Below are 12,433 nucleotides of genomic sequence, written 5' to 3' on the forward strand. Positions count from 1 at the left end.
GCTAAGAGCCGATTCATTAGAAAAGACCCTGATGCTGGGAAAGATTGAAGGCAGAAGGAGAAGGGGATGACAGAGGATGGTTTGATGGCATCACTGACTCCGTGGACATGAGTTTGAGCAAGCTGCAGGAGATGCTGTAGAACAACGAAGCCTGGAGTGCCGCATACATGGAGTTGCAAAGAGTCAGACATGACTGAGTGATTGAATAACAAAATATATACATATCTTCTGTGTGTGTACATGTATGTATGGCACAGTGCTTGGTATATAGTACAGAGTACACACACACACATATTTATGGCTTCATCATACAGCAGAAACTAACACAATATTGTAAGCATCTATGGTGGTGGTTTAGTTACTAAGTTCTGTCCAACACTTTTTGACCCCATGGACCACAGCCCACCAGACTCCTCTGTCCATGGGATTTCTCAGAATACTGGAGTGGGTTGCCATTTCCTTCTCCAGGGGATATTCCTGACCCGGGGATTGAAACCGCATCTCCTGCACCGCACCCAGATTCTTTACCACTGAGTCACCAGGGAACCCCATGAGCATCTATGACCCAATTTTTCAAACAAGTATATGCACTTCAGGTAGCTTTTTGAATAAGATTAACACTGGAAATTTCTCTTCAGAGACACAAAACACCTCCTGTAGAAGGATACTGGAGGTTGCGACTGGGAAATGGCAGTAGCTAGTACGTCATCCTTCTCTGTCCTGTCCTGTATAGCAGGAACTGTTTTAAGCATTTTGCATGGATTAGGACATTAAATCCCTTAAAAAGGCTTAAGTGACAGGGACAAACTTACAAAGTTTACCGATAGGAAAAGACTCTAAAAGTTTAATTTCAGGCTCCAATTCATAAACCCTAAGTTAAGGATCAGAAATGCAAACACAGATCTGACTGATGTTGATTTTTGATTGTGTATCACATATCAGAGTACCTAGAATCATATGGTATGCTCCTTCAGAAAGGAAAACCAGAAAGCAAACATGAATATTGTTCCTAGTGTCCTACAGGGAGATGGATTTGAAGCACCAAGACGTGGGGGTTTTATGGGTTTCCAGAGGCCATTTCCATCAGGGAAAACTCAGCCTTCAGAAGAAACATCCAGATACCATGAGCCCATGGGCTGGTGTTATGGATCACCTTATTTCTCTATTTAGAATTGCCTGACTCAGGAACAGGGCAAACATGGATAGGTGATGGGGTGGATGAGGTTCCCATGAGACAGAGCTAGTGAAAACAAAGGCGGAAGTAAAATGATTGTCTGGGTGTCACTCTCTATTCATTCGACAAACATTTGTTGAGTGTCCACCGTTTGCCATGTGATGTCCTAGGTGTCAGGACCCAGTGTGTGCTGCAGGGAACAAACCCATAATTTAAAAGGAGCAGAAGTCTGTGCTGTGCTTCGTCGCTCAGTGATGTCTGACTCTTTGTGACCCCATGAACTGTCACCCGCCAGGCTCCTCTGCCCATGGGGATTCTCCAGGCAAGAATACTGGAGTGGGTTGCCATGCCCTCCTCCAGGGGATCTTCCCAACCTAGGGATCAAACCCAGGTCTCATGCATTGCAGGCTGATTCTTTACCTTCCGACCCACCAGGGAAGCCCAGGAAAATCCCAGCATTGTCACTAACTAGCTTAGTGACCCTGGATATGTTACTTATCCACTCTAAGCCTCTGCCTCTTCCTCAATATAAACCTAATGGAACTCATTTCTGAGAGTTACTAGTATAGAAGAGGCTACACATAAAAGGCATGGGTCATGGTGGACATATACTAAATAATGATGATGCTTCTATTTATTATTAATGATTTAAGTCTTCTAGGAAAATCCTAGTTGTTTTTTTTTCCCCCATAATGCAGTCATCTTCCACTGTGCCTCCTTCAAGTATTCTATAAAATCTAAATGTTTTGTCTTGTTTGTAAGGGGATGCTAAAATATCCATGGATTTCTTGGGCTTTAAATTCTACATTTCTGAGCTCTACTCATCCTTCATGGCCCTTTTCCTTCCACATAGTATGATTGATGGGCTGGTTAATTTTATGTGTCAACTTGAATGAGCCTTGTGACTCCTGGACATTTGGTCAAATGTAATTCTGGATCATCTGTGAGAGTGTTCCTGGATGAGATTAACATTTGAATAAGTAATCTGAGTAAAGCAGTTTGCCCTCCCTAACATAAGCAGGCCTTATGCAAGCAGTTGAAAGCCTTAATGGAACAAAAAAGGTGACTTCTCCTAGAATAAGAGGGCATGGCTTCTACCTGACTGCCTTGAATTGGGACATCTGTTTTTTTTTTTTTTTTCTTCCTTCCTTTGAACTTTAACTGAAGCATGAGTTCTTCTTGGTTCTTAAAACTACGTGCTTTGAACTGGGACTTATACCAACGGTTCTCCTCGTTCTCAAGTCTTCAGACCAGGACTGAAACATTGTCACTTGTGGGTCAACAATGGCCAGCTTGCTAATTGCAGATCTTGGGATTTCTCAGCATCCAACATTGCATGAGCCAATTCCTTATTTTAAATAGATATATATGTAGATAGATAGATAGATATGAATATGATTATAAGTTAGTATGTACATATCTGGGCTTCCCAGGTGGTACTAGTGGTAAAGAACCTGCCTACTTGATGAAAGTGAAAGAGGAGAGTAAAAAAGTTGGCTTAAAGCTCAACATTCAGAAAGCTAAGGTCATGGCATCTGGTCCCATCACTGCATGGCAAATAGATGGGGAGATAGTGGAAACAGTGGCTGACTTTATTTTTCTGGGCTCCAAAATCACTGCAGATGGTGATTGCAGCCATGAAATTAAAAGACTCTTACTCCTTGGAAGGAAAGTTATGACCAACCTAGACAGCATATTAAAAAGCAGAGACGTTACTTTGCCAACAAAGGTTCGTCTAGTCAAGGCTATGGCTTTTCCAGCGGTTATGTATGGATGTGAGATTTGGACTATAAAGAAAGCTGAGTGCAGAAGAATTAATGCTTTTGAACTGTGGTGTTGGAGAAGACTCTTAAGAGTCCCTTGGATTGCAAGGAGATCCAACCAGTCCATCCTAAAGGAAATCAGTCCTGGGTGTTCATTGGAAGGACTGATGCTGAAGCTGAAACTCCAATACTTTGGCCACTTGATGTGAAGAGCTGGCTGATATGAAAAGACCCTGATGCTAGGAAAGATTGAGGGCAGGAAGAGAAGGGGATGACAGAGGATGAGATGGTTGGATGGCATCACCGACTCAATGGACATGGATTTGGATGGACTCCGAGAGTTGGTTATGGACAGGGAGGCCTGGTGTGCTGCGGTTCATGGGGTTGCAAAGAGTTGGAACTGACTGAGCAACTCAATTGGACTGAACCAATGCAGAGATTTAAGAGATGCAATTCGATCCCTGGGTTGGGACGATCCCCTGGAGGAGGGCATGGCAACCCATTCCAGTATTCTTTCCTGAAGAATCCCACGAATAGAGGAGCTTGGAGGACTACAGTCCATAGGGTCATGAAGAGTCAGACATGGTTGAAGCCACTTAGCATTCACACACACACACACACATGTACATATCTATCTATCTCTATCTATCTTATCTATCTTTCTATCTATTTATTTATCTATCTCCTACTGGTTCTGTTTCTCTCCTAATACAGTTTAGGATACTGAAGCACAGAAATAGGGTCTTCCCAAGGTCATGATAGTACCTGGGGAAGAAGACATAGTAATTTCCCGCTTTCTTGGCTCCCAGCTCAGGGCTCCTTCTCTGTAATTCTTCCCTTCTTGCTGCCTCTCAATAATAAATGTTAGTTCATAAGCAACGAAGAAGGGAATGCAGATCCAAGTTTCCTTCACAAGGTTAGAAGAGACCTAACCTTGGCAGCTGTGATGCTGCCTAGACTGAGAGAGAAGATGGGCCCTACTCATGTCCAAGGGAAGGGAGTGGCTGACTGCTTGCTCAAGGCATGCTGTATATTCAGCATATTCACACTTATGATCTTTGGATTTTCACAGAAATATACCTTGCCCCCATTCTTAGATGAAGTTACTTCTGAATCCAGAGCTCACATTCTCACTGTGATAAAAAACTCACTCCCTAAAGCTGAGCCAAGGACCAGGCGTAAGGCACTGGGGATCTCTTTCTAAAACTCTGAATGGGAGAGGTGCTGGGGGAGCCTGAGGATGCGTGAGAAATCTGGGTTCTGCTTATTACTCAGATTCTAGTCTTGCATCTCCCCTCCTTCCCTCTTTATCGCCAGCCCCACATGCCTGTGTGGTCCACATGAGTCTAAGAAGATGCCAGGGCCTGGCAGACAATGCTTGTTTTACAGCCAAGCACACCTGCTTCCTGCAGCCTGCCAAACCCTTTAGCTGCTGGCTCTTGGGCTGGATGCTTATCTCACTTCAGACCTCATGCCTGCATTCATTCCCTTTCCATGGAAGAAAGAATCCTTTCTCTCTCTCTCACTCCTTTCCTCCTCTCCCCTTCCAATCTCTCTTCCTCACTCCTTTTCTCCTTCCCCTCCATCTTTCTTTTCAGCTGGAATTTGTTCTCATTTTATAAGGGTAATGATGACTTTAAAATATTTCCCATCTAAAAGCTGAGTTGTGTTTTATTCGACGGGAATTTCTAGGACTTAAACCTGGAGGCAGCATCTCAAGTAACCCTGAGAGAACAGCTCCCAGGAAGCAAGGAGAGGAGCCAGGTTATACAGACGTTTTGCAACAAAGGACAGGTAGTTGAAACATCAAAAGACAATCGTTAATTAAAGAAAACCAGATATCTCAAGTTAATACATTCAGCACTTTTCTATGTATGGGTAAATGCCAGAGTCTGGTCTCACTGAAATCCTTCCTTTGATACGCACCTTAGCGATCTGGGGCCAGTATCCTATTTTCACATCCTGCGCTTCCTTTCCTCAGGGCTCACCATGGGGAGTGACTGCAGTCTGATGGCTACTAGATGGTATTCTTTCCTTCCTGAATTCCCCGAGGGCTCACCGACTCACCCTTCGGAGGTGGCTGTAATCACTGATGATGATGACATCTTTTGTTTGCTGATATGACAGGAAATATTAAATGTCTCAATAAAAAGCAAAACAAAACCTCTTCCTAATTTTTTTTGGCTGAAACTTGTAGACAGGACTCATTCTATGCAAAAGCTCTATGCCCCTGGCCTCCCATTTTTCATCCTTAATTTGGTACCCATTTCCCCTGGCTGCTTTTTTTTTTTTTTTCCCCGGCAGAATTTCTACCAAGTCCTAAACACTGGTGTTTGTTCTGACTGATGCTCTGCTGTTTGTCATGCAAATAGGATTTTGCTTCAAACATGATTTTAATTTAATGAAGGTTCTCGTTGTTTGTCATGGAAGCGAGATCTTGCTGGCACAGTATTTTTTTAGCCAATTCTGGTAACTCAAGTTCCCACAGTTACTCCAGTCATTTAGGCTTGTTCTGTAAGGTCCAAGATTTTAGGATATTTGATTATATGCATTAAATTAATGATCCTTAACATTTTCACATACCCATACAAATGCATCTTCATCATGAATTCTTAAATAGCTAAAAGTAGCAAAAGCTTTTCAATGTTTAATATATACATTTGTATATATATGTATATGGGGTTTCCCAGTTAGCACTAGTGGTAAAGAATCTGCCTGCCAATGCAGGAGATACAGATTTGATCCCTGGGTCAGGAAGATGCCCTGACAATCATGTCAGAAGTCTCAGTCAAACTTCAAAGGCTAGGCTGACTCTTCAGTGTTCCTGTGTTGTCAGGGACCCAAACTAGTCTCTGCCCTCACACTGAGCGCTCATTGGTGCTTGCAGTTCCAGGAAGGCCATGTGAGTCTGATCAGGAACCTGTTTCAGCAGAGGCAATTCCTATTGGGTACTAATGGGTGAGGCTGTCTTCCAGGATAGTCTATGAAGCTTGGGATGATGATAAAAAACTCTCATACTTATTGAAAACTTACTATATGAATGGGTAGTACTATTCAAGTTTGTTGTTGTTTAGTCATTAAGTCGCGTCTGACTCTTTTGCAACCCCAAGGACTATAGACCACCAGGCTCCTCTGTCCATTGGATTTTCCAGGCAAGAATAATAGAGTAGGTTGCCATTTCCTTCTCCAGGGGATTTTCCTCACTCAGGTATCAAATCAGCGTCTTCTGCATTGGCAGGTGGGTTCTTCACCACTGAGCCACCAGGGAAACCCATTGATTCATATTGATTCATATGGCAGGGGTGGAGAGAAATAAGACTCACTTAGTCATTGATTTATGACATTAGACAGTAGCTAATCAGCAACATTATATAACAAGAGAGGCGTGAGGTTAAGGGGAGTCAGTAACAAACAAGTTAGACAAAGTCACTTTCCTTAACGAGGTTATACTTAACTCTGCCCAGAGATTAGGTGACATTTCCAAAATCATAGGTATGGCAATGGGCAAAATTAGAACTGACACTGGGAACCCCTCACTCCAGAATTTTTATGCTTGCCCCCATGCCACCTGAATCTTGGGTCTTTAATGTAATCTCCTCTCACCTGGACACAATGGAGGGGGTTCTCTAGGGGAAATTCGCTTCAGGCCTTCCAGTCCCCACATTGATATCCTAAGAGGCAGGGTCACCCAGTCATCAGTTGTCTTGATCTACTGCTTGAGTCATCTCATCTTAATTTAGTGCTTTTCACTTCTGTGGCTCTTTAGTCGCTAAGCCATGTCCTACTCTTTGCACCCTCACAGACTGGAGCCCACCAGGCTCCTCTCTCCATGCGACTTCCCAGGCAGGAAGACTGGAGTGGGGTGCCCTTCTATTTGCCAGTGGATCTTCCTGACCCAGCAATTGAACCCGCATCTCTTGCATCTTCTGCGTTGGCAGGTGAATTCTTTACCCCTGCGCCATTTGGGAAACCCTTTTCATTGTCAGCCGATAAAATCAACAGACACTGGAGTATAGCTAACTGGAAATAAATAGCCTCGTTTATAATCATCCTAGAGAGTTGGAATTTCGAATAGGAGGTTTTAATGCAACACCCACCCACAGGCAGAAGCATGAACTAAAAAATGTTAACATGTCTTTCTTTCCCATGCTGTGTGGCCACTGTCTCTCCTTTAAAAGGGAGAGGACTCAACGAAGTGGGAAAAACCCAAGGACAAATGTAGGTGATATCGATTTTTAGAAAGATCTGAAATGGTTTAATACAGAATTTCTCTTTATAGAATGGATTTCCACAGGAATAGATCCATTACTGTGTATAGTCATTACTATATAAAGTGGACTACCCAAAGTGAGGCTTTCACTCCTTCCTGTTTGAGGTTTTCTTGGTTGATGGAAGTCAGATGGTTTTAGAGGTAGTTTCCTTAATCTCTACGAATACATTTTAGTTATGATGATTACATAACTCTTTCCTCCTCAACCACCTGAGCTAAATATATAAAACTATCAATACTTACACAGCAAATGCAAAAATATAGATATCCTGGGTCAGGAAGATGGGAAACAGCTACTAATTCTAATACACTGTGTAATTTCAGCTCTCTCATCATTTATGAAAGCCTTGTTTTAATGCCTTATACTTATCCCTTTCCTATATATTGAGCAAGTACAAATAATGCTATAAAGTAGAAGTTCTATCATTACTGGTGCATTACTATGCACCAGAGGCTGTGCAAAGCATTTTATATGTCCCATTTTATTGACCATTCTACACCTAAAATCAGATTCAAGTTACTTAAAAACTCTTAGACTTTAGGGACTTCTCAGCGATCCAGTAGTTAAGACTCCATGCTCCCAATGCAGGGGGTGCAGATTCCATTCCTGGTTGGGAAACTAAGGTCCCACATGCTGCATGGTGCAGCCAAACAAACAAACAAAAAAAAGCAAAACAAGAAAAGAACTCTTAGATTTTAGAGGCAGAACAAGAATTTGAGCACTTGTGTGCACATGACTAGAGTTTGTGATTTTTCCTGATCACTCCAGCTCTCTATAATACCAGTAAATGTGTAGACGATAAAAAAATGTTACATGTACCTTCATCTCAGAGCTCTTCTTAACCATAAGAAAGGACTGTCAGAGGCTAGATGATAACAACCATTTTTTATGAACTCCTATCATTACCAGGCATTAGACTTGAAATTGTAAAAGTGAAAGTGAAAGTCGCTCAGTCGTGTCCGACTCTTTGTGACCCCATGGACTTTACGGTCAATGGAATTCTCCAGGCCAGAATACTGGAGTGGGTAGCCTTTCCCTTCTCCAGGGGATCTTTCCAACATTACAAAGGAAAACATAAAACAGACATAGATCCTGCCTGCAAGCAGTTTTATTTTTAATTTGTAAGGAAATGGTAACTTACTGTTTAGGAGTGCTATGGCAGAAAATATATGCAAAAACAAGACAAAATACAGCTTATTTTTTTTGATTTTGTCATTCCAGCCACTTTGTGAGGTAGACAAGAACAGGTATTGAGCGCAGGTATTCTCCTACTTTGGAGTCCCCAGTTGGCTCATTTGAGAAATGAAGTCCAATTTGATATAGTATCTGACACAGGATTGGAAGTGTTATCATAAGTAGCAGACATTACTCTGTTCCAATGTAATCTCATGTATATATGTGCAAATTGCTATCATAAAATTAAAAATAAAATAAAAATTATAGCTAAAGTGTTATGAGAGCTGGAGGAAAGTTAAGGGAAGAAGGGATGAAGGAACAATATAAAATTTTAGAGCAGCTTTCCTGTTTATGAAGCATTTTATTTATTCCAATTTTGCAGAGGGAAGGAAAAAGTACAGAGAAATAAGCCACTTTGCTGAGGATTTCATAGCTAGTGGTACATCCAGGAATGAAATTCAAGCCCCTTGAACACTCAAAGCTGGCTTCATCCTAGCACATCACAAGAGCAGCCATGGAGAAGGGCATTCAGAGGAAGCGGAGGTTTTCCTGGGGCTCAGGGAGAGCCATAGTATCAGCTCTTAGGACAAAGATTAAATTCCTCTTTCCTTCCTAAATGCATGTCATTGTTCAGATTGATAGCAGGCCGCAGTGAGAATCAAGGGATTAGCTTTATATCATTATGAAAGCTTTCACTACTTTTTTTTTTTTGCTTCTGCTAATATCACTGATAATTGGATCAGACTCTGACTAGAACAGAAAATAAAGACAAGTGTCCTAGAAAAGATGTCTTCTATTCTGTTGCAAAATATAAATATTAACAAAGGAATAACACTTTTTTTCATTTGGAGAATCAGTGCTTGCTGCACAAAAGCTTGAATACAAATCAAAGGAAGGTTTATTTATAGGCAAAAAATGAATTGTGCACAAAAGAGAAGCAAGCGAGCGGTGGGTCTCTGTTCTGTTTTGGGGTGTGTCTGCCTCTCTTTGTGGGCACGTGGAAGGGCAGAACGTGTGGTGCTTTTGAAGTGGGGTGGGGCTATGCGAATATTTCTGCCAGTGGAATATGAGCAAAGGTGATAAAAGACAAATATTCGGTTACTAATGTGAGACTCTGCGCTTTCATTCTGTCTGGTATATTGGCTGGTAATGATTGAGATGGTGACCCGGCTTTATTAGGCCAGGTTTCTGGACGATTCTAATGAGAAGAGTCATCACCCACACCCTCTCGCTACTGACCCACAGTGACCATGTAGACTAAGTAAGAAAGAAGCATATGTTTATTATTTTTAATACCAAGATGTGAGGGTCATTTCTGCTTGTTACATATCTTAGTCTGAGTGAAGTCACTCAGTTGTGTCCGACTCTTTGTGACCCCACAGACTGTAGCCTACCAGGCTCCCCAGTCTATGGAATTTTCCAGGCAAGAATACTGGAGCGGGTTGCCATTTCCTTTCCCAGGGGATCGTCCCAACCTGGGGTCGAACCTGGGTCTCCCACATTGCAGGCAGATGCTTTACCGTCTGAGACACCAGGGAAGCCAACATGTCTTAGTCTGGCTAGCCAGATTGATATAGAAATAGTCATTGAATACACTCAGTAAAAATGTCGGCATCCCCCCCTCCCCAATCCTCTCTATTATCAACCTTTCTATTGCAATCTTTTTTGTTTCTTTTTAAGTATGTTTTATTTTCTTGGCTGTGTTGAGTCTTAGCTCTGGCATGCCGGATCTTTCATCGCAGCGCATGGATTCTCTAGCTGTGGCGCGTGGCCTCATTAGTTGCTCTACACTGGCTGATTTGCACGTGATACGTCAGATCTTAATTCCCTGCCCAGGAATTGAACCTGAAGCCCCCGCATTGCAAGGCAGCTTCTTAAATGCGGGACAACCAGGGCATTCCTGTGCACTCTTCTAATAGTGCTTCTAGAATTCTAAAATAGCAGTCCTTACAGCTGGATAGTACCCCCTCTTTTCTCTTCCTTAGATCATCTCCACGCCTGTTTCTAACATAATAGAGTCAGAAATAGAGTAACAAATCTGAAGGTGTTATTTGTGGATAATTGATTTTGATTGCGGATGAGGATAAAATCTGTGTTCTTATTGTGTATGGAAAGCATGCACACGCATTCTTAAATCTGAGCAGGAAATCACGTGGGCCAAAAGCCACATCCATCAGTGGAATTGCTACATAATTTTGACTTTTAAACATTATTTAGGAATTTTGCTTATTCTGGATTTCACCACCCTAGGAAGCATAATAAAGCATAACATACTTCAGTATTCTTGCCTGGAAGATTCCATGGACAGAGGAGCTTCTTGGGCTACAGCCCATGGGGTTGCAAATTGTCGGACACAACTGAATGACTGAACATAGACAAACACACACACACACACTGACGTTATCGTCATCTTTTCAAATGAAAGTAGACTACAAAATGATGGCTTTAGATGATTTTAAACCAATGGTTCAACACTGAAAAGAAAAGTTGTTCAGTTGCTAAGTAATGTCTGACTCTTTTGCAACCCCATGGACTATAGTCCTCCAGGCTCCTCTGTCCTTGGGATTTCCCAGGCAAGAATACTGGAATGGGTTCCCATTTCCTTCTCCAGGGAATCTTCCCAACCCAGGAACTGAACCCAGGTCTCCTGCATTGGCAGAAATATTCTTTACCACTGAGCTACCGGGGAAGCTCATGAAGAAAAGTTATAGAAAACAAAATTTGATCTTCAAACACTTCAACTTAAAAAAAAAAATCGACTCACAAGAAAACCTTGCATTCTTATCACATATATATATCAGAAACAAAGGGGAAAAAGCTTTGTCTTCAACAACTGCTAAGTGTATAGAAGAGAAAAAAAACTCAAAAATACACATCTGTGCATCAACCACTTAGCTGTTGACAAACAGAGGGAATTGCCACCTGGAATTGAAAAACTAAGCAGAGAGCCCTTCTGAGAAATGAAATGCTAGGGTAATGACTCATGAGAGAAGCAATTTTTAAAGAGAAACCTTGGCAAACTTCAGGATTGGAAAATAACTTTTCTGAGATCTAGGAGAGCAATATTCAAGACTGATAGAAAAGGAAAATATATAGGTAACCTGCTAAGGTTATCTGTCCAGCACATTTATTTGTAGACAATTTCAGACAGATGATTCTTTGGAATGCACTATTGCATATGTAAATAGATATTTACTTACATACACACAGCCATACACACACACACACACACACACACACACACACTCTAATCTTTCCTGACTTGATTTTATTTTCATATGTATTATCCTTGTTTTAAATTTGCAGTTATTGCTTAAATACATTTGCTATTTCCATTATTGTAAATTTCTTTATCATAATTTTTATTTAATGTGTTTCACTTTCTCATTCAATTCTATTTTTCTGTATATGAACTCAAGGTATTTTTGTACATAAAATGTACACAAACACACTGGAAAAAATATTTACATGCATATTCAGCCTTAAATAATTTATAATAATTTTTGTTTATACCTTGAGTGCTTCTTTACATCTTGGTTTTTGTTCCCTGAAATTTACCCTTTCTGTTAAAACCACCTGTAAATGATTGATGTTGAAGATCTTGGTTACAATGAGAAACATTAAGAACTGGAACAACAACTTCCTTTTCTGGACAGTGGCATCTTGAGATTAAAGCAGTTTTTTAAGCAACCCTGCTGTGCTTTTTGACTCCCACTGAGTTTTCAAAGACTGAAAACTCACCTTGCCTCTAAATTTCAGTTCTGGTACCCAGTTCACAGAATTTAAAAATTTTAAACGAGTGGCTAGAAGTCATAAGGGTTCAATAAATGTTGGTTATCATAATTGTTATCGTCCCCCTTCTCCTCCTCCTCTTCCTTATTTTTCTCATAATTATCTGTAATCTTTTCATCATTGGCTGCTTCACACTATTCATGTTCCCAAAGAGAGAGAGAAATAAAGTTCCTTCTTATAGACAACCTCCTTAATCACCTTAGCAAAGCATTCCCCATGTCTGGGGATTCCTTTCTAGGTTATACCTATGGTTTACT

Source organism: Cervus canadensis, chromosome 26 (assembly GCF_019320065.1).
Source record: "Cervus canadensis isolate Bull #8, Minnesota chromosome 26, ASM1932006v1, whole genome shotgun sequence".
NCBI lineage: Eukaryota > Metazoa > Chordata > Mammalia > Artiodactyla > Cervidae > Cervus > Cervus canadensis.